The 20,091-nt window shown below is 47.5% G+C and overlaps 1 protein-coding gene across 7 annotated transcripts in view; it reads left to right on the forward strand.

Moving 5' to 3' along the window:
- The first annotated feature begins 7,345 nt into the window (after positions 1 to 7,345).
- The window catches only part of nav3 (neuron navigator 3), a 302,596-nt gene continuing 289,850 nt past the window's right edge, over positions 7,346 to 20,091 (forward strand). For 5 of the 7 annotated variants that reach the window (XM_068586933.1, XM_068586935.1, XM_068586936.1 and 2 more), the window contains exon 1: positions 7,347 to 7,382. The gene's annotated coding sequence lies outside the window, so the exon portion shown is untranslated. Of the gene's footprint in view, positions 7,383 to 20,091 lie in introns of all 7 variants that reach the window. The other 2 variants (XM_068586930.1, XM_068586937.1) reach the window with 1 other exon arrangement.

Consider the following 20,091-nt stretch of genomic DNA (forward strand, 5'->3'; position numbering starts at 1 on the left):
GAGAGCACAGAGAGGAAGATGTGACAGGAGCAAAGAAACATAGAAGTCACGACTCAGTTTAAAATAGGTTCAGACCGGCAGGAGAACGGTTCCTCTGCAGTCCATGCTTGAACTACATTGGCGCCCCTTTAGCAAGGCACCAAACCCTGCAACCGCGTCAGTGGAGCCACACTGCAGCGGGAAGTAAATGTGAGTAAACACAAAGTGAAAGGGAGCATACGTGTGGTTCGATTATCGGCTCCCGCCAAACAGACGGATGTGATCTGCTTCCAGCAGGCTGCTCTTCAGTGATGGAGGCGCCGGCTCGTGATGGAGCTGGGCGTGGCCGCTCACCTGAGCCGTGGAGTCGTCCTGTCACTCGTGACCAAAGCGTCGCTCTCACAAGTCAGAGACGGCAATGGGGTTGTGAGGTTGTGAGGTTGTGTGGTTGTGAGTCGCGGTAACGAAGACGGAGCATCCTTCTTCATGGACTGACTTGTTTTTTTTCCCCCGTCTCCCTCGCTTATTCTCTCCGTTCCCCCAGGATATCATCCATCTCCTTCGGCACGCTTTCATCATCTCTTATCCTCTCTGTTTTCCCTTCTCTCGGACACACTCACCTTTCTCCCCCCTCTCTCATTCCTCCTCTGACTCGCTCCCCCAGGCCTCTGAAAGCCTCGGTGGTTTGCCGTGCAGACGAAGGTGCAGCCACATCGCGCCAACCAACAAAGCTTTTCTCCCTAAATGGCCGAAGAAGTGAATACACGTTCAAACTTTGCCCCGGGAGAATGTTTTTCTCCTCTCTTTCTCCTCTCTTTCTTTCTCCTGTATGGAGGGCAGTTGAGCCGGAGATCGTCCTCGGCGAGTTGCCGCCTTTGAAGAACGAAGATGTGCAGGTTCAAGGACGCCTCTGCACTCGAGCTGCGACAGCGAGGGAACTGAACACAATCCTGTGAAATCACCAAATTACACAAGTCTTATAAATTGGGGGGAATTACAAAGATTTTTGCAGACGTTTGCAGATGTAAAGAAAACTCTAGCAAGCATTTTTTTTTAGTGAATTGAGGCAAATTGAAAACATTTTCCTCCTCGGTTTGGTTTGTAATTTCTTACTTTTAGTCCAAATGAACATTCACGCCGAAGCTGAATGAAGAGGCACAACTCGCTGCTCTGAAGGCTTGAATGGCGGTTTCAGAAAGAGAGTGTGTGTGTGTGTGTGTGTGTGTGTCTGTGTGTGTGTGTGTGTGAGAGAGAGTGAGTGCATTGAGGAGGACCAGCAGTACATCACAGCCCTGCTAATGGAACACTGCGCTCCTGAAGGGTCCTCGGCTGCGTCTCGTCCATCACAGCTCCCTCATCCCTCCACAGAGGATTCTGGGTAGACGGGCGCCGGCCGAGCACAGCTGCAGGACTTCAGCCCTGTTTGTGCCCGCGCAGGGCTCTGGCTCTGGCTCTGGCTCTGGCTCTGGCTCTCGCGCTGGAGATTAGCCAATCCCAGGTGTTCCCTCTGCGACAAAGTATTCACGACGACAATATTAATTGTTCATTCAATTTGTTGAGTTCCACCCACAAAAACTCAATCAAGCTGCTTCGCCAGAACAACCTCGTCTCCTAGAATTGACATGACTAATTGGGGGAACATTGCTCGGCACCCCCGCTGTACTGAGGTGTCCAGGTGGGTCGGGCTCCTGATTTCTGAGCCCCGCCCTTCACGAATGAATGCAATGCACAGATCTCCAAACGCGTCTGCTCACGCGGGGCCGCGGTGCTCATCGCCAGTATCCTGATCGAGACCCCAAATCGCACCCCAAGCTTCTCAATCCACTTCCCCGCTGAGTCAGGGGGCGCCGCCCGGCGCGCCATCCATCACGCCGGGTCACCTCTGCGGCGCCGACGAGCTCCATTGACCGACGCTGCGTTTGCACGTGCGCCGGCTTTAGATCACCGCCGCCGCCACGTGACGAGGACATCCGCACGCCGATCGGTCGATGCCCCCGAGCGCCCCCCCCCCCCCCCATTGATTACCGATGGAGCTCCTCACTGTCGCGGCTTTACGATCCGATCCCCGCCGTCTGCCGCTGTTTGCTCACAGGATTGCTTCTTGTTTGCTGTAATTGGCAATTATGCAGGAAAAATGACAACATTACTGAGATTGCTGTTGAGGTGTGTTTAGATGATGCGTCCACGTCGGGAGTATTGATGCTCTGTGGTTTGCTGCTCATCGTGGTTTGAGCCGTTGCAGCTCTCTCTTCACCCGGTACAGAGCTGCAGTAGCATCTGTGCTGCAGTTGTCCACGCTTTGTTATGCAAATGTTACTGTGCAATTTGGACAATAAGTACATCGAGCTACTGCTGACAACTGTTATTTTACACAAAATATCTTCAGCTAGTTATCGGATAATTCAATAAATAAAAAGTCCATGTGAAAAACCTCTGGGCCTCGGTTTGAAGTTACGAACGAGCATATTGTTGATGAACTCCAGTGGGAGGGAATATTTGAGTAGACTCATTTGTGAGTAATTCATGATCACACTGCAGCGCGCGTCTGCTCCTCTTGTTACGCGCACACAAAGCCAAGTCGTGAAACGCATCCGAGAGGACGCGGTGAAGTGGAGATGACTACGGGCGCCGCGCTCCCGATGAGAGTGAAAGTGCAACAGGAAGTCACGCCGAGAGAAAGGAACGCCACCTGCAGCCGCTGCCGCATCAGCTCATCGGCGCCGCGGCGGCTCTCACAGCTGTCCGCTCAACCTGATGGCTCACATTTGGGCGCACGGCGAGACCCGGCGCCCAAATGTGTCGGTCGGGTACACTTCCCGACCGACCGGCTGACGCCCTTTTGTCTCGGCGCAACACGAGCGCGACAGGTGAAAGATCCAGCTCACAGCCAACAGACTGCAGCAGCTGCACCGCTGCAGGTGGATGGCTGCTAATGTGCTCATCGCTGATTACCCAGGAGAGGAGCAGACAGGAAGTCCTGTTGGGTCCTGTGTGTGTGTGTGTGTGTGTGTGTGTGTGTGTGTGTGTTTGATAGGGACCAGGGAACACAGAGAGCAAGTGAATGACCATATAAATATTAGGGATGCAGCGATATTGGAGGTTGGGTCGATGCTGACTCGTATAGCCGGACGGGATATCTGGGTCAGTTGGGCTGATGTGTTCAGTTCTATGTTCATATATTCATTTGAATCCCTTTATCTACATTAACATGGTTCACATTTAAATTGTAATTCCTGACAGTGAGACAGAAAATGCTCAGTACTTTAAGACATTAACGTGTGAACAGCCTGACACTGACACAATGCTCCTGGCGGCTTGTGCACAGTGAAGCACACGCCGCTTACCTTCAGTCAGGAGGTCTAACCTCTCTTGTTACCTTCAGTCAGGAGGTCTAAGCTCTCTTGTTACCTTCAGTCAGGAGGTCTAACCTCTCTTGTTACCTTCAGTCAGGAGGTCTAACCTCTCTTGTTACCTTCAGTCAGGAGGTCTAACCTCTCTTGTTACCTTCAGTCAGGAGGTCTAACCTCTCTTGTTACCTTCAGTCAGGAGGTCTAAGCTCTCTTGTTTCCTTCAGTCAGGAGGTCTAACCTCTCTTGTTACCTTCAGTCAGGAGGTCTAACCTCTCTTGTTACCTTCAGTCAGGAGGTCTAACCTCTCTTGTTACCTTCAGTCAGGAGGTCTAACCTCTCTTGTTACCTTCAGTCAGGAGGTCTAACCTCTCTTGTTACCTTCAGTCAGGAGGTCTAACCTCTCTTGTTACCTTCAGTCAGGAGGTCTAACCTCTCTTGTTACCTTCAGTCAGGAGGTCTAACCTCTCTTGTTACCTTCAGTCAGGAGGTCTAAGCTCTCTTGTTACCTTCAGTCAGGAGGTCTAACCTCTCTTGTTTCCTTCAGTCAGGAGGTCTAACCTCTCTTGTTACCTTCAGTCAGGAGGTCTAACCTCTCTTGTTAGCTTCAGTCAGGAGGTCTAACCTCTCTTGTTACCTTCAGTCAGGAGGTCTAACCTCTCTTGTTACCTTCAGTCAGGAGGTCTAACCTCTCTTGTTACCTTCAGTCAGGAGGTCTAACCTCTCTTGTTACCTTCAGTCAGGAGGTCTAACCTCTCTTGTTACCTTCAGTCAGGAGGTCTAACCTCTCTTGTTACCTTCAGTCAGGAGGTCTAAGCTCTCTTGTTACCTTCAGTCAGGAGGTCTAACCTCTCTTGTTACCTTCAGTCAGGAGGTCTAACCTCTCTTGTTACCTTCAGTCAGGAGGTCTAACCTCTCTTGTTACCTTCAGTCAGGAGGTCTAACCTCTCTTGTTACCTTCAGGCAGGAGGTCTAACCTCTCTTGTTACCTTCAGTCAGGAGGTCTAACCTCTCTTGTTACCTTCAGGCAGGAGGTCTAACCTCTCTTGTTACCTTCAGTCAGGAGGTCTAACCTCTCTTGTTACCTTCAGTCAGGAGGTCTAACCTCTCTTGTTACCTTCAGTCAGGAGGTCTAACCTCTCTTGTTACCTTCAGTCAGGAGGTCTAACCTCTCTTGTTACCTTCAGTCAGGAGGTCTAACCTCTCTTGTTACCTTCAGTCAGGAGGTCTAACCTCTCTTGTTACCTTCAGTCAGGAGGTCTAACCTCTCTTGTTACCTTCAGTCAGGAGGTCTAACCTCTCTTGTTACCTTCAGTCAGGAGGTCTAACCTCTCTTGTTTCCTTCAGTCAGGAGGTCTAACCTCTCTTGTTACCTTCAGTCAGGAGGTCTAACCTCTCTTGTTAGCTTCAGTCAGGAGGTCTAACCTCTCTTGTTACCTTCAGTCAGGAGGTCTAACCTCTCTTGTTACCTTCAGTCAGGAGGTCTAACCTCTCTTGTTTCCTTCAGTCAGGAGGTCTAACCTCTCTTGTTACCTTCAGTCAGGAGGTCTAACCTCTCTTGTTACCTTCAGTCAGGAGGTCTAACCTCTCTTGTTACCTTCAGTCAGGAGGTCTAACCTCTCTTGTTAGCTTCAGTCAGGAGGTCTAACCTCTCTTGTTAGCTTCAGTCAGGAGGTCTAACCTCTCTTGTTACCTTCAGTCAGGAGGTCTAACCTCTCTTGTTACCTTCAGTCAGGAGGTCTAACCTCTCTTGTTTCCTTCAGTCAGGAGGTCTAACCTCTCTTGTTACCTTCAGTCAGGAGGTCTAACCTCTCTTGTTACCTTCAGTCAGGAGGTCTAACCTCTCTTGTTTCCTTCAGTCAGGAGGTCTAACCTCTCTTGTTACCTTCAGTCAGGAGGTCTAACCTCTCTTGTTACCTTCAGTCAGGAGGTCTAACCTCTCTTGTTTCCTTCAGTCAGGAGGTCTAACCTCTCTTGTTACCTTCAGTCAGGAGGTCTAACCTCTCTTGTTACCTTCAGTCAGGAGGTCTAAGCTCTCTTGTTACCTTCAGTCAGGAGGTCTAACCTCTCTTGTTACCTTCAGTCAGGAGGTCTAACCTCTCTTGTTACCTTCAGTCAGGAGGTCTAACCTCTCTTGTTACCTTCAGTCAGGAGGTCTAACCTCTCTTGTTACCTTCAGTCAGGAGGTCTAACCTCTCTTGTTTCCTTCAGTCAGGAGGTCTAACCTCTCTTGTTACCTTCAGTCAGGAGGTCTAACCTCTCTTGTTAGCTTCAGTCAGGAGGTCTAACCTCTCTTGTTACCTTCAGTCAGGAGGTCTAACCTCTCTTGTTACCTTCAGTCAGGAGGTCTAACCTCTCTTGTTTCCTTCAGTCAGGAGGTCTAACCTCTCTTGTTACCTTCAGTCAGGAGGTCTAACCTCTCTTGTTACCTTCAGTCAGGAGGTCTAACCTCTCTTGTTACCTTCAGTCAGGAGGTCTAACCTCTCTTGTTAGCTTCAGTCAGGAGGTCTAACCTCTCTTGTTAGCTTCAGTCAGGAGGTCTAACCTCTCTTGTTACCTTCAGTCAGGAGGTCTAACCTCTCTTGTTACCTTCAGTCAGGAGGTCTAACCTCTCTTGTTTCCTTCAGTCAGGAGGTCTAACCTCTCTTGTTACCTTCAGTCAGGAGGTCTAACCTCTCTTGTTACCTTCAGTCAGGAGGTCTAACCTCTCTTGTTTCCTTCAGTCAGGAGGTCTAACCTCTCTTGTTACCTTCAGTCAGGAGGTCTAACCTCTCTTGTTAGCTTCAGTCAGGAGGTCTAACCTCTCTTGTTACCTTCAGTCAGGAGGTCTAACCTCTCTTGTTACCTTCAGTCAGGAGGTCTAACCTCTCTTGTTACCTTCAGTCAGGAGGTCTAACCTCTCTTGTTACCTTCAGTCAGGAGGTCTAACCTCTCTTGTGCTTCAGCCCGTCATTTAATCCTCATACATCTGCTTGTCACTCCCCAGCATGCTCCTTCAGTATTGACTTGCTGTCACTCATGATATCAGCTGTTCTGATCAGCTGGTCGGCTCAATCCAATTAGCTTAGCGACACAGCGACATCGTTAGCCTCCCGTCTCGCTGCTGTCTCTTCTAAATATGATTCATGTCTGTTCTGCGCTGCATATGTCAAAGAAGTGTTTCAGTTGACTGTCACGTGTTTACTTTGTTTCACACGTAAATGGCTGAAGCGCTTTAATTTCTTACACCTGTAATGAAGCAGGAAGTGAGGAACAGGAAGTAGGAAGTTGAGAGCTGTAAACTGCAGGCAGCGTGGTCATGGCTGTGTGGCGCCCCGTGTGTAATCCACAGTAATCCTTCCCTTAACCTCAGAAAGGCTGTAAGTGTTTTATATTCTGCATGCGTTGTACGAGAAGGAATACCGACTTTTTTCTGCGTTTCAAGGTGAATTGTGAACATGAGGCTGTTTATATTTACCTGCTATTCAGTTAAGATGTTTTGTATTTTCTCTTCTCGTTTCACTCTGATTCAACGTTTTTAAGATGATTTAATGTTGGAAGTCAATGAAGGAGCCAGCAGGCTCACATTCCTGGCTCTTGAAAATGATTTTTTTTCTGGCTGTTTATCTGTTTACGCTTGAGAAGTAAAACACAGAGAGAACAATGTTGCTGTTACGCTCCCCTCCACCTCGTCTTCATCAGGCCCATCAGCTTCATCAACTCACTACCAGTATCCAGACTGAACTGGTCTGACTGGTGCATTCCTAGTGATGCTTTTGACAGATTGTAGATGCTGTTCATGTGTTTTTATTGATGCATTATGCATCTACAGATTCACTAAATAATATTGACTAAAGGTGAACTTATCACTTTATTCCCCCCCTCCTGTGCTTTCAGCAGCATCGTCTTCATCAGCGGAGGAAATTTCGCTCAGTTGTCATGGAGCCGTTGTCATGGAGATGGAAAGCACATTCCTCCTGCTCGTGAGGACCCCGTGATGGGGTTGAACCCCGAGAGAGAGCCAGTAGACCTTGAGTCCAGATCGTTTCCATTCACTCCTGTTTACTTCAAACCAAGGTGAGGTTGGCTCACACAGAGGTGTGTTGTTGTGTTCCCACACCTCCGCTGATGGCCCGCATTGTATGAACGGCCTTTAACAGTCCAACATGTGTTGAGAAGGGCTTGAAGGAGCATTATCGGCCGCACAGAAAATAATTTCCCCTGTCACTTCACCTTGCCCTTTCCTGCCCACTCCATCACACAGCCTCTCTCTCACCACCTGGACCTGTCCGCCTCCATCTTCCTTCACTGTATCGCTTTAAGATTCTCATTCATGTCACAGCCGCCGCGACCTTGGCTTCACGGCAGCTCGCTGCACTTAATCGCCTATGAATTACCTGCATGGCAATAAGGCGAGAGATAATGGCCAGCCGGGATGTTTTTCTCACTTTTAAGTGGCGCTTTTCTTGTACTTTGATTAAGTTATAAGCGGCCACATCTCGGGGCGGCTCGATAACCGCCCTTTGAATGCCACCAACCACATGGGAGCAGTGGTGGTAATGAGTCTGTGGAAGCGCAGTCGCACAACTCATTTGTCCTCAAGTCTGCTCTCAGCCACACTGGACTTGGTTTAAAGGTTTGAAACCTTCCTTGATTTTTAGACGCCTGCCCACTCAGAAGTTGCTGTCTCCGGGCAATGTGCTCATTTTAAACACGAATAGAGGTCGGCTGTTCAACAGGCTGCTTCCTGGTTACCTGGGCCGCTTCGTCATGGTCCAGGTATCATCTTCATGGGGCTGCGTTCCAGCAGCGGCGGCGCCTCGCTGCCACCTCGCACGCGGCACCTCGGCCCTGCTCGTTCAGCTTAAACCCTCATGTTCATATTACCTGTTCATGAGCCACCTTTCCTGTTTATTCTGTCTGGTCTGTTCAGCGGCGTATCCAATATGTATAGTTTGACGGCTCATTGTCCCGTATCCATGTCAGCAGCGGAGGTGTGCCATTACTTTCCTTCATGCCGTACTGAGAGCAATTTCCCTCCTCACATTGAAGTACAGACGTTCCGCTCTGCTCCTCACAGACATATTTTTTGTCTTTGTTGGCACGACAAGCTGATGCGCGGGGTAAAATCAATTTCACCAACTCTATTCAGCTGAGGATGTTTACTTTTATTCAGTCCCAATGAAAAACGCAGCAGACTGCAGCAGCGTGTGCTTTGTAACCGAGCTGGGCTTCATGACTATTGACCAAATCCAGAGTTATAATGACAGTTAACTGTGTTCGACGTCAAGGCCATTTAACAATCCTTTCTTGACTTATTGATATTCTTTAAGTGTATTTCTAATTGCCTTTTTTATGCAGAATGGTAATTTTATTCCCTCTGTGATGTCATAATATTTTCTTTTAGTATAACCCACTGACATAAAACCATGAATGACTCATTGTTGTTGTACCAGCAGCCTAATTAGGAAATGAGAGAACCTATTTGGTTTCCATTAGTGAGAAGAGAAATAATACATCAAAGCATACATTTAAATATATAGAGCGATATTGCAGATGGCCCCACAACACACACACACACACACACACAAGAAAGATTTTAACATGCATAAAATAAAACAAGGATATTACAAAACCTTGTTGCAAGACGAGTACAAAACAAAACACACTTTAAAGGAGAAGACATGTTGTATGTTTCCTGAATAACAGAAACAATGCAGATCAATAACTTCTGACGTTCCTCAGCCTCTACTCGTTCCTGCTAACGCCAGAATTTCTTCATAAAGACATCATAAATGTATAGTTTGTATAAAAAAGGTAGGTAAGTTAATAAAACAGCTCGGCACTGTAAAGTTAAGGGTTCTTCAACAGAAGTAAATGCAGCGTTTGTTGGACTATTTTCAGCTGAACAGTTAGTGAGTATTTAAAGAGCCAGAATTATTTTTGTAAGAATACCTTAAATTCAATTAGTGTGTTTTCATGGCAATGAAGGAGCAATTCCCCTGAGGCAACGTGTGGCTCTAAGATGTTTTTAGCAACGCGAGTGTGGGTCCACGGCTGGTCCGTCCACCACTTTTGGTGGAGACTGAAGTTTCTCAGCAACTTTTGCAGACGTGTGTGATCCCGGAGGAGCAACCCGACTGACCAGAGGTTGCCGGGTGTGCTTCTGTTTTGGGGGATTATCAAAGCGGAGCATGACCATGACAAACGCTCCAATGCACGCTAACTATTTCAGCAGCAATGCCATTATAGTTATACAAATGAGAATTGGTCCAATATTTGATATTATCGCCAAATATCTGACAAATGAATATCTGCATAAAACTCAGCCTTTGCGTTTAGCGCTAGCAAATGTTAGCATGCTAACATGGCGAGCTAAGCTTCATGTAAAGTCTCAGTCAAAAGCTTCATCGTTGGTTTTGTTAACAGGGAGCAAAACAGAGAGGAAGTCCAATCCCAGACGTGCTTCCTGCTTCCTGTGAGCGCTCCGTGGTGGCGAGTCACTCGCGCTGCTGTTGTCACTCCTGAGAGAACACCTTGTTGATTACGGCTGTCACGTCCATTCCTCACTGCATTATTTCCTCTCTGCCAGCGGCGTCTCGTCTCTGCCAGCCGGCCGCGTTGTGTCAAGGTGAATTGATCATAACCGATGCTGAGCGGCACAGGTTTTTTTTTCTCATTTTGCTGCGGTTATTGATCTCTTCCTCCGAACAGCCAAGTTGAGTCAAAATGGATTAGCCATCAGATTAAGTCTACGCATTCGGGGATTGGGGGCGGGCCGTTCAGAATAGATGAAGGGCACACATTTTGTGTTCCTTTATTCGATCTCCCTCCTCTCCCCCATGAGAGGCCTCCAATAATTTCAGATAGCAGTCTGGCGGCTGTGGATACGTCATGGTATCCATCGTGATCTAATCACCACTGGTATGCTGTCAGTCAACGGGGGCCTGAACAGAGAGGCTGCCGGAGGCAAAGCTCCAACATTAAAGCCCAGTCTGGAGGATCCTCCTCTCTGAGGATGTATCAATGATAGAATAGCACCACTGGGGGGGAAATGCTGCATATATGCAGCGGCCTTTGCATTCCTTTAAAGGGCTCGATGAAATGATGAAATAAAAAAAACAATTCTCTAGAAATCCAACTCCGATTATGCAGAAGTGTTGATAACAATAGATCTTAAGGAAGACTTAACGAACTAATTATATTCCAAACTAAATAAATAAGTACATTTAATGAGCGCTATACTATTTGTTCATGCTAATGCTAGACGGATGCAAATGTACCGCTATAAAAGGCCATAAAACTCTGTCTTATATGGCTTTGTTTAAATTAGCTGAAAGCTCGCCGTGTTTCCGTCTGAGCTTGAGATACTGCGCTCACTTATAGATGACTGATGGCGTGTTTGTACAGTCAGAAGCCACGCAAAACATTAGCAAATGTGCTCTCAAGCACACTTATCCTTCTGTGCTTCAACACACAGCAGACAGAGCTACAAGCCACGCTAGCACCACCCTTCTGACAGCGCGGCGCAGTACGACTGTTACATGAGTCGCCTCAAAGACAGTGGATCCACCACAAAGAGGGGATCAAACCCTTTTCTGGTTCACAGCACAGATTGATGCTTCTTTGAAACACAGCAGCTGATCTGAAGTTAAGATAATAAATGATAGATTCAGAGGATCTGCTAACACACAAACGCTCTCGTCAGTGTGTGAACAGGAAGTAAATATCAAAGCATCGTATGAAATACTAATAACATTTTGCATGAAGTCATTTTTCTTTTTCTTTTAACTTCATGAAGTGTTGAACTGATTATAGACGCACAACATTCGGAAATGTCACTTTATATCACCGATGTCGACGTGTAAGTCAATTTAAAGGAGTTTAAAACAGACTCTGGTGTCGAGTTAGTGGAAGACGTGTCACTCGTGAACATCCAGACAGCACGCGGTTGCTGCTCCGGCTTCCATTGTGTTTTCACTGTGAAATACGACGACAGCGCGCGCTGCCAAGGGTTGTCACATGACCACGACAACCGCAGAAACGCCACCGAGGGGAAAAGATACAGGCTCTGATTTAGATGGTGTCTGAGCTCCCCGAATGGTTCACCTTTTCACCGGCAGAGCTGTGTGTTTTCAAACTAGAGAGCTTTGACATCGCCGGGCGGCGTCCGCCGGCCTCAAGAGGAAGAAACTCTCACGTTGCTCGCCTCATCGTCAGAAACCTGCACACTGATAATATGTCTGTGGCTTCATGGTCTTTATATTTAACAGAGGGGAGGAGGACGATGAACAAAAGAGGAACTTGTGTGTCCACGTCGTGCCCTAGAAGGTTGTGACGCGCTGCTGCTGGAGTATTTCTGTACGCTCCTGTTGGAGCATGAAGATGCCCTGATGACCTGACACGCTGAACAGCTGCAGCCAGCACACTGCACAGCTGTCGTCGCTTCAGCTTACGCTGCACACGCCGGTGCTGAACGAGCTCGGCTGTCTCCCTCCATCCCACCGCCCTCCTTCACAACGACCTCCACGTGATGGTCAATATTTACGTCCGCAAAAACTGGAATTTCGAGGACGAGGTGTCCGGCACGCTCCCGCAGACGGAGGCGGGTCCTGCGCCTCGTCTGGAGACGGGGGCCGGTTAGTCGGCCCGGACGGGAATGGGAATGGACAGATCCATTACCCAGCAGTTTATACTTCACTCCCAGTCCCAGCTGTGCCTCCTTCTCAAGGACACAATGAAGCCTCCAGTGTCAAGACAGCCCCGCCCCTTCACAGCCACCTCCAAGCTGCTGCTGAGATCAATGGCTGTCAATCTGGACGTCACTCCTCAAGGGATGGTGTTTGCACCCTCAGCGTTCCTGCGTAAGGCCGTTTCTGACTCATCCCTCCATCAGCAAAGAACGGGAACGGGCTGTGATGCTGTACGACCCTAAAGAGAGGACGTCCAACAGTGGGGATTGAAGTAGAAATTATGCAGGCCTGTTTTACAAGAGCTGACAGTGCACATGGATTGAACAGCAGAATGTGTATTTTCTATCGGCCCACCTGTAGAGCACTGATGAACATTTAGGATAAAGAGAGAGACTGGTACCATTACTTTGTTGTTCTAAGGCTTCTCACTGCGAGGGAAAAGCAGTTTTTACAGATGATCTGATGAGAAGGCTCACTGAGCTTCATAGTTTAATAAACTGATTACATTTCCTCTCGGTGATGTCAGAAGGTGGTTAAAGAGGAACTTTACTCGCTCTTCACGTGGAACCTTGTGCTGCTGCAGCCTTTGCGTTCGTCTGAAAGTTTACAATAACAATTTGTCTGTAACTGTTTGTGGGTCCGACCCGGTGTGACTGTATGAGACCAGCGTGTTGTCATGCTTTCACATTCATGTCGAGGTGAGTTTGCGAGTGAGTTTTGCTTCCACTGACGTATAGATTTCCTATAGCAGACCACACTAGATACAATAATGAGCAATACTTTCTTGGAACCACTGTAGCATTAAAGCTTAATGGAGTTAGCGTCCTGGCCATCCACTGAGTCAAATCATCTGCCCACTCTTTTCGCAGCGTAGGAAAGCACATTGCTTGTTTTAGGGTTTAACAATAACTTATAACTACTGCATATATTTGAGTAGTGCAAAGTCTTTTGGCGATTGGACTCCTTCCTGACTTAAGATAAGCCCGGGGTACTGATGCTGACACCTGTGAAGGCAGAATCCCCTCCGGAGTCCAGACGCTGGTGGAGGTGAAAGAGGAAGTTGCTGCAACCAGATGATGAATGATGAGCAGGACTGATGCTGACTGGAGGAGCCCGAGGTGGAGGAGGGTCACATCGGTTTGAGCTAAAATGGCAACTGACTGCAAGCTGAGAGGAGAAACTACTTCAAAGTTTGACACCTTGCGGCTTATGGAGCTGGTCCGACTCCGACTGGTCGGTTCATTCAACACACGCCCCCCAAAACAGCTGATGGAGTAACAGCTGTGAGACTCAGAGACTGAGCTTATGAATGAACCGCAGAGTAAAGAGAGTCTTCCCTACTGAACTTACACTTGAGCTTCATGTGAGCGACTTCGTTTCTCGGCTTACAGGTGAAGCATGATGGGGGAATTGTGAAGCGAGGTCGTGAACTAGCCAGTTGCTAAATGCGTACAATTGAACAACTTTGCTTCATTCGCTCACTCTCGCCACACTGCAGGAAATACAGCACATCGAACGTGTGGAGGCAACAACCGTTAGATCAATAATCAAACAACATTTCCACCTCATGGCTTCTGGAATATTTGCATTTTGCCTTTCTAAACAAAAACTGCACCAATTGGAAAATAGAAGCGATGCATCACCCTCTCATTGGTTTGATTCAGGACCTTTAACCTTTAACCCCGACCTAAAACTAACAAAACATCTGATGGCCAATATTTAAACTGAAACTAATGATGCACAATGATTTGACAAACAATCTGTAAATTAAGCTTTTAGGGAAATGTGTCTGAAATCCCATCAGCTCGATATGTATTCATCTATTCATTGGGACTGTTTCTTCAGTAAAGTAGTTGCAGATTGAAGTGTTTACGTTGAGTCCCAGGGCAGTGCTTATGAAAATGTTGCCGTTGCATTTTGAAATGTCCTTTTGAATGCTGCGGGCGCCGCAATCCAGACTCCATTAGGCTCGATTGTACTGCGCTGATGGCAGCATTCGATGTATTTAAACCTGAGCAAATGTAACCAATCAGCCTGTTGGACGACTTGCTTCAGGACATGTGTATGCGTGGTGGACGTGTCCATGCACGCGGTCAGCACTGTGTCTTAGTGAGGATGCGCTCAGGCTGGCCCGCTCTCATGACCGGCCATCCTCTCCTTTTTTAATTACCTTATATGTGTTTATGTATTTCTAAAATACATAAACCAGCCTCAGGACAATGTCCATTAGACCAAGCCACCCGGGTCTGATAATGTAAGATGTTAATGTGTCCTTGTGGGAATAAGGAGGATCAAATAAGAAGCTTATCGCATTGCCAGACTAAGGATCAGAACACTAATGCCGGCTTTTTAATAAATCGCTATCTAATGAAAGATTATTGCGTTTCCCACTCATGTGGTTCACCAGCTGTGACCTTGAAGTATTTTAATGAACAGATATTTGTTTGGTGACATTATCTCAACCCCACCAGCGCCCGTTGTTCACAGCGAAAACACTCCTTCCATATTTTGCCTGCAAGTCGTGACGTTTCCTCGGCGCCAGTAATGATCCTCGTGTCCATTAATTTGCTCATTTGGAGGCAATTACGGCCGATGCCATTTGTCAGGATGCGGGCGTGTGCGTTTCAGCGAGCGCGCCGCTGATTTGCATCGCTGTCCGTCGGTGTAATTAAACCAGAACGAGACGCGCAGCACCTGATTGATTTCTTTCAGCCTATTTTGTGCAGGAAATGGCTCAAATGGATTTTCCATGTGGGCAGTCCACACACACACACAGACACACACACACACACAGACACACAAGCTGCTCTCTGACCGGTCAGGCGGCCGTCACACCGTCGAGCCATTAGCGGCTCTTGAGCTGATGGGTCGTGAACATCTCAGACAAAGACAAGAAAATCTGCTCAAACGTGTGAAAGCGTGGAGCAACTCGAAATCCTTTCCACCAGCCGCCACCTCAAAGAGGCAATCTCATCTCTGGAGCTCTTGCCACGTTTCATTTGGCACAACGTTTAGGTTACGCACACCTCCGCCACCCTTTCTCCCGGCGTCCTACGAGCCGTCCGCGTTGTGTCTGCTCGGCGTTATTTTGGGTGGAAACTGGAGCGGTGCAGGCTCAGTCACCGGGGAACCAATTACTCCTTCAAAGATTGCCTGGTTTCATCTATTTTTTATGTTGGGTGCAGCACGGAGGGGCTTTCTTTCTACCAAAGCCCCGTATCGTTCTCCCAGACCATCCATTCACAGGCAGCCTTCCCGGGTATCAAGAGGGCCACTTTTCATGACACGAGTAACGATGATAAGCCTGCAGTGGGCTCGAGCCGTGCGCTGATGTTACGGAGGCTCAGGGATCCATCAGACACCTTCTATTGTGTCTCACGGCTCCTTCATCTTCCACACCGACTCCATCATGGCTGCAGATGCTTGGGTCACAGCTCTCCTGTTGGTTTTTGGGAGTGCCGGTTCTTTATCAACTGCAAATGCAAGTAGTGCTGTGTGTGTTACACACTCCTCATGAGGCAAATTGTTTACGTATTGTCCAGCCCTCTGTTTGAAATACAAGCTTTGTGCTTGAAACGTCTTCAAGCTCAGTCCGAGTTCAAGGTAACCGTTGAAGTTTTCAACCACTAGGAGTGCTATTGAGCAATATTTTTGAAGAGTTTATTTCTTACTTACTTATTTTCTATGTGCGTGTACACAGGGCTGACCTGCATGGTCTGATATGAATGTCAGAGTATTGTTTTGCAGCATGCACGGTGATGACACCGTGGTGTGTTTGTTTGTCAATATAAATGATCCTGAAGGGGAAGAGCACTGGTGGATCACGTGTACGGCATCGTTTCAACCATCCCAAAGTCAGTGTAACCTTTAAAAATTCAAATTGTGTCATCATTATTTCTAGTGGTTATTTGTACACAACAAGCAATTAGAATGAATAGGAACTAAATGAGTGTACTTGTAGTTGAATACTTGCTTTGATTAAAAAGGGGCCGATGGTTTTAAGCTATTCCACTGATGATCTGAGGCGGGGTGCCAGGAGCGCTGCAACAAAGCCAAGGAAGAAAAGTAAAACGTCACCAAGACACACGATGTATTCTGGTGAGAAACATTGGACGTAAACAGAACTGCTTGTTTGCCAAAACCCTCCATGGGGCCCTTTAACCCTGAAGACATCAAAAGGATTTATGAAAGACTCCATAAAGCACTGCCGGAGCAACAGAAGACACGGTAATGATTCAAAATGAATCCATTCATTGATTCAACCAATTGCGCCACCAGAAGTCATATTGTTGTCATATCAGAATATTCTCCTCAGTGTAGCTGCACCGGTTGTGTGATGCTCGACACGTATAGTACAATGAAATACTGCACACTAACAGCACCTCGCTGCAAACTGGGATCTAATGCCCAGCGAGGGGGGGGAACAAGTGTCAGCAAAATGTTAATGTTGTTCCTCATTACTGCTGCGCTGCTGGAAATGGCACATGAAATAAAGCATCGCCCTACATTGTCAACACATTACGGCTGAAGCACCAATGTAGCAGAGCGGGAGGGGCGGGGCGGCGAGGTGTTGAATTATAGGGATGATCCGGCGGTACCATCGGTGCGCTCAAGGCTCGTGTCCTTCTGCTATATATTTCTGCCTCTTTCATCACAGCTCCACTGTGTGCGCCTCATGCATGTAAAGGAGCTGTTTTTTATGGAGCGGGAGGAGGGAGGGAGGGAGGGGGGGGGGGAGTGTCAGAAGAGAAGATGGGTGGAGGTGGGCAGTGAAATGTAAAGATTGTTTTCATCAATCTGTATTTCTTCAGAGAGCGTTCCCGCTCTTCCTTCTGCCACGTCCTGCTTTGTATTCACAAAGTGAGCGGGCACATGTGAGATCTGCTCGCTTCTCACCAAGAGGCCGAGCTGCAGCAGCCGGGTTGAGTGCTCTGCCGGGGTCGACTCGACCAGAGTGATTAAGGCTGCGCGTCGTTTGTTTTCGCCATGCAAAGATTGTTCCAGTCATGTCACACGTCACGGCAGCTTGGCTGAACTGCAGATGGAACCGGCGTGTGACCTCACCAAGATTAGTTTGAGTGTATTTATTTATTTATTTATGTTATTTTTTTCTTTTACTTTTTCACAAAGTTACTTATGTGCCAACGTTCAGATCACCGGATCACAAAGTGAAGGAAATGACATGTTATTTAATACTATGAGTGAATGCTTCAGACACTTATGATCCATTTTTGTATAGAAAGTCAAAGTGTGCAGTCGGCCATTGTGAAAAGCAGCAGAACCAAACGTGTTCTGGTGTTTGCGAGGTAATGCAAAGAAACAGCGACATCCCTCACCTCATGCGTACGTCCTGACACCTGATGCCTGAGCTGTGATCACACCAGATGCACCGCACATTTTCACCTTGAGTTACTAGCGCACCATCATTTGTGTTTATTCACGTCATTCACGCTTGATGTGCCGGAGAGGAGGCGGGAACTGCCGCCATTTTGAATTTGCATTCTTCTGTAATTGTCTGTGTGTAAAGCTCTTTTCACACTGATTATTTTCAGAGTTTGTGGCTCCAAAAAACATCTGAAAGGTGGAATGAAGTGATGCTTTTTTTTTGCTGTTTTTTTTGTATATAGTGCATTTTCTGTTTAGTAAAACTCTAATCTCTAAAGTGTCATTTTAATGAAAGAAAACCGTTAACATTTAGTAGACTTTTAGGTCTTTCAGTAAACTTTAAGCTCATTTTAGAGAAACAATTCATCGACTGTGATCTAAAATGGTCATTCAATGGTCAAAAAATGCTCATTTTTAGTGTTGTCTGTGCAGTGAGCTTAAATGGAGAGAGAGTAAAACGGTCTTCCTCTTCTCCACGTCCATAAAGACCACAATGCCTGTGTGATGGCCATGGAGTTGTTCCCCCCGCTGTTTTAACAAATTTCAACATTTCTGAACCTACGTGTTGTTGTAACAGCAATTTAGACGTCACGTAGCGTTAGCATCGTGGCGGTAGCGCGGGCCGGGGCGGCGGTGGGAGGCGGTCAGCCGTGTGAGAGCGACGGCCTGTGTTCAGGGTTCAAGGTTGTGTTTTCGAATCACAGAGGAGTGGTGCAGTAACGCCTCAGACAAAGGTCACCGCACGTATCTGCCTGCTCTTAATGGGAGCGAAAGGTGTGTAATTGGGGCGCTAATGGAGAGGATAATGATCTGGCTCGACCCCCCCGTCGTCACCGTACGGCCCCCGCCACACACACACACACACACACACACCAGCGCTGCCGTCGACCATCCTTCCTGTTTCCAGCCCCAGAGAAAGCGAGAGCATTATTACACACAGAGTTAACAAGACCCCAAGCATGTCATTATGGTGCGATAGTAGTGAGTTATTACTGTTAGCAGGAGCGCGGCTGACCAGGCTTCTGGCCCCCGCTTTCAGACCGCCAATTTACATTTCTGGTCGGCGCTGGCCGCCCCGCTCCCACTGGCGCTGTTCTCCATCCCACGCTCGGCTGCACATGGATTTCCAGAAAAGTGTTGACGAATGGAAGCTTCACTGCCAGAAAGCAATGAATCCTTTTTTTGGGGGGGGCGTAGAGGGGAAAAGATGGGGATTATTTCTTTACTCAATGTTTCAAGAAAACGAGTTCAAGGGTTGAAGATCCCTTGAAAGGAAAGTGAAGCCAGCCATCTTCTTCTTCATTTGAATCGTCACATTTCTGAGACATCGGTCGTCTTTTTGGAGACAGACCTGCAATATTGATTGCCGTCTTTCCAGTCCGTTCCCCTTTTGGTCCATAAACTGAAGCCAGACAGCTAATAAAACATTTAATCTCAGCTGTCTATATCTCATCAACGTATCATATTCTACTTTCAGTACATTCTCGTCTGAATAATAAAGGGGATGCGGTACGTTTTGAAGAACTGGACGGTTTGGTTCTCTATTTGGCGAGTGGAGGCAGGGAATGATTCATGAATACAAAATGCTGGCTCTGCAGTTTCCTCACGTGACATTAGCGAAGACATCACCGATCTCCTTCCACAGGGTGTTGGTGGCTTTGTCCCTCCTCATTCATATGGCAGGTGAGTTTGTGCCGGCTCAGCGTAACGGCGTGTTCGCAGCAGGTGTTACGAGCAGATTACCGGCTGGTGGAGATCTGTTGTGCGGAGCGGAGAGATGCCGGAGAGTCCTCCTCCTCTGAGGAGGAGGAGGAGGAGACCGCACTGCTGCTCACCAGGCAAGACGCGGTGAAGCGGAGGGAAAACGGGCGTGGTCATTTTGGGTCGGGGGTTTGTTGACCTCTCACCTCAAGATATTTAAATGAAGGTGTGTTCTATGCGGACGCACGAGTCTCCAATTCACAAACACGACCGCTTCATGATGATACGATGCAGTTTGGGACCAACACAGATGAGTTTTCTGCCTGTTCTGAAAGAAGATGTTTAAATATCTGAATCTGCATACTTGGATTAGCATCATTTGGGTTTTGAAAGCTGAGCTTCAGTGGAGCCAAGTGAGACCTTTTAAAAAAAGAAAAGAAAAGAAAAACGTGACTATAAAATGACCTGTCGTGACCTCCATGATGATCACGACCTCAAGGACCTTTAAAACCACGACGGACCTCCAGCATGCTGCTCGGTGCTTTGGAGCAGTTTACACAGCAGAAAGATCCCAGATGACAGCGTGGGGTGTTTCTCCGGTGTTTGTGTCTCAGTGTGGTATCGTGGACGGATGGTTGATCACTTCTGAGTCACCTCTCGAGTGGTGAAAACTAAACCGTAACCATAGTGAAGTAAAACTGGGGAAAAGTACAATATTGAATACTTCACCCACAATATGAGCACCTGCATGTCAAATACTCAGCGCGGAGCCTTGAACTCTTGAAGAAAACCTGTTTTTCTTGCATCCCCAAATCAAAAATGTCTCGATGAATTCAACACAAATACAATGTCATGTCATCACAGCAGGTTTTTTTCCCAGATCTCAACAATTATATTATTATCTCAAACCTTAAAGTCTGAATAACCAACATGAGTTGAAGTGAACAGCCTGCGGTGGCGGTTCAGACGGACCACCGCTGTAGTGAGGACGTGACAGGCGATGAGGA

This window comes from Clinocottus analis, unplaced genomic scaffold, assembly GCF_023055335.1.
Source record: "Clinocottus analis isolate CAN_PGR_092001 unplaced genomic scaffold, fCliAna1.0.p SCAF_20, whole genome shotgun sequence".
NCBI lineage: Eukaryota > Metazoa > Chordata > Actinopteri > Perciformes > Cottidae > Clinocottus > Clinocottus analis.